Genomic DNA, 3,091 nt, shown 5'->3' on the forward strand with positions numbered 1-3,091 from the left:
TTTGTGGCTGGTTTCTATCAACAATGGGACCCACAAACCAAAGGAGAAGTTGAAGTCACTCAGACAGGAAGAAAAGAAAATCTATGATGTAAAATGAAAATGTACTCAAGGTTTGTTTGGGACTGTTGCATGGCACTGGGTGTTTTGGACATAGGGTTAGGGTTAGGGTTAGGGTTAGGGTTAGGGGGGTTAGGGTTAGGGGTTAGGGTTAGGGGTTAGGGTTAGGGTTAGGGTTAGGGGTTAGGGTTAACATCTTGAGCCATCTGGTTGCTGTAGGCAACATTTCCTTGTGAGTTTATATCGAAGTGGGAATTAGTTTTTGCACTCTGCCAAGAAGCCTGTGAGATTTGTTGCCTTTTAAGTGGGGGGGGGGGTGTTATGGATGGAGATCTAGATCACAGGTCATCAGGGTCTATTGGGTTCACCTGTGATGTTCTTGCTCAGCTGAATGAAATCAGCTGAGGAGGCTATATAAAGGGGTTGCAGTTCCCCTGCTCAGTGTTTTTTTTTTTTTTTTTGCCTTTGGAACTGCTGCCTACATGCGTCTGGTATCAACTCATGGGAATGAATGCTAGCCTCTTCCAGAGTCTTTGAATTGAAAGTCTGAGAAACAGACAGATGCGCATAAACACAGCAATTAACACACTTTGGAGTAGTAATGGCCTGAAGTCCTCTGGCCACTTCATAGCGTAAGCAACCCAATTGAAGAGAGTGAAATACTCATCCACCTCCTTTCATGAAGTGGGGGCACAAGCCGGCCGTTCAGAGCTAAATCAAAGTTCTTCAAGCGTAAGCTGTTGACTTGACTTGACATGGAGCTCCTCAAGATCCATCTCTCTCAAACGAATGGCTCACTCCTTTTCACCTTGCCCTTCCTGGTATGCCAACTGCACCCTCATGTGCTCAAACTTAATTTGCCCTATCTTGAGCTTAATCTCTTGCTGTTTTTAACCCCACTTCAAAAACAGGTTCAGCGAGATTCCCCCCCTCCCCTTCACTTTCACCCTCCTCACCTACACATTCAGATTTGGGCTCAGAGTAATCAGTGAGGATCTGTCTCTCCAACAAACCAAGTCACCACCGTCTGTTTTACTGCATCTCTCCTGCTTCCTGCTGTCACTGCAATGCCAAACTAGCGAGCAATTTGCAGTAGGTCAACCTATTTTTGTGTGCCTCCCTAGTGGGCTTCTCAAAACCATGTTTTAGTGCAGTGAACAAACTATTTAATGATGCCAAAGCGACCGACAAAACATTTCCCTAGGAAGTCATAGGTTGGGAAACTTGACAAACACTGCACAGATTACAAAAGGGGTGAAAGTGTGTAGAGGGTGGCGATGGGGAATCACTGGACAGAGGGGGAAACCAAATGTATGGAAACTGGCCAAAAAGTATAATCTGAAAGTCTCTCAAACACAAAGCCAACTGATGGCGTTGACTCCCTGGAGACACACAACCCACTGAACAGGTGAGCATCACAGGTGCACCCAGTAGCGCCCGATGACCTGCGACCTTGATCATGGGAAATCTCTGATCTCTGTCCATGACAGTAACCATTAGCAGAGTAAAACTGTGCTGTCCTCCCACCATTCCATCACGCTAACTATTGCAGGCACATGGTTTTAAAAGGCTATTCAAGTTGAACCGTGTTGACGTGGAAAGCAAGGCATTAAGCAAAGACCTGTGAAGTGTGGCAAGTGTTAAAGCACAGCCCTGCCTCGTGCAGGGGGGAAACTCCAGAGGCTTCAAAGCAGCGTTTCAATCCTGTGACTCACTGTAGAGATAGAAGGACAAAGCAAATCCTACACACCGCGCACACACACACACACACACACACACACACACACACACACACACACACACACACACCATCTCCCTGTGGATTTAGGTGGGGCTGGGTTGCTCAACAAGTTAACAGCAGAATGTTAATGTTCCTCTTTGGCTTCATGGTGGTGCTTTACATTCTGTTGTCACTGCCAGACACAGAGGTGCTCTATGTGACAATAACACATTATATTATTATTATCATATATTTTCAAATAGAAAGGTACAAGAAGACTTTGCTAGCAGATCCAGAATTCTTAATACAAGGTTTCAGCTTCCACAATGTCACAACTGCAACTATATATTATCAACCCTCCCGAGTTAATGCTGTGTATTCATTACAAGATATCACATATTGTTATGCACCTTCAAGCAGTTTCAGAACTTTGGACTACTGATTTATACAAAGTTTTTTCAGAGATTGTAACTCAAGCACCTTTGGCATTTTTGCCCACAGTACTGGAACAAGCCTTCGCACAGTAAATACCAAAGGTAAAGTTTTCCAAATTGATGACTCTCCCTGCGTGCACGGGACAGATGCAGGGGTGGATGAATATACTGCAGTGCCGGGTGGATGTCGGCTAAAGGAAGATGAATCTCAACACCCAGCCAACTCTTGAACTTTGAAGACGCTGTCGAGGGCTGGCATTTTCAAGAAAATTTTCAAAGCAGCAGCTGCTGTTGAAGAAATAACACAGGGGGGCACTGCATTTTATTTTTTTTATTATTTTTTTTACTTCTTGAAAGAGCACTTCATGTTCAACTGAGAATTTTATGTAGCAGACAAACACACAGATACAGAGAAACCATCGGCTTCTTTTGAACGCCTTCACAAACAGGTGATTTCTGAGATTGATTGTCATGTCGATATAGTTCATCAAACTGCTGTTTTTGTCACGAGTACTTACACATCGAATGCCAGTATTACATGATCAAATCAGTTTCACTTATATAGCTCAGAACAACAAATCACACTGCCTCAGGGGGCTTGAAAATTTTGAGTACGAATAACTCCCCCCCAAAAATACCTCTAACAGTGGAAGATGACTGTGGTTGATTTTCCAGATCTTTTGCACAGTAATTTAAGGCATCGCATAATCATGCTCTGTAGAACAGATGTCAAATCACAACTCCAAATAGTGGATCAATCCTAACTCTAATTTGCAGGAGAGTATTTTGCATTTTTGTGCCATCACATCCCCGGTGTGTAAAGGTCTTAACATGCTGACTGTGTTCTCTAAAAGCAAGACAAAAAAACCCCACTTCCCAT

The 3,091-nt window shown here is 43.7% G+C and overlaps 1 long non-coding RNA gene across 1 annotated transcript; it reads left to right on the forward strand.

Annotated features, from left to right (window-relative positions):
- Positions 1–534: 534 nt before the first annotated feature.
- Positions 535–2,816, forward strand: LOC119019794. The gene is made up of 2 exons (XR_005075156.1): positions 535–878; positions 2,279–2,816. It is a non-coding gene; the product is annotated as an uncharacterized LOC119019794 (long non-coding RNA).
- The last annotated feature ends 275 nt before the right edge of the window (positions 2,817–3,091 follow it).

Source organism: Acanthopagrus latus, chromosome 5 (assembly GCF_904848185.1).
Source record: "Acanthopagrus latus isolate v.2019 chromosome 5, fAcaLat1.1, whole genome shotgun sequence".
NCBI classification, from domain to species: domain Eukaryota; kingdom Metazoa; phylum Chordata; class Actinopteri; order Spariformes; family Sparidae; genus Acanthopagrus; species Acanthopagrus latus.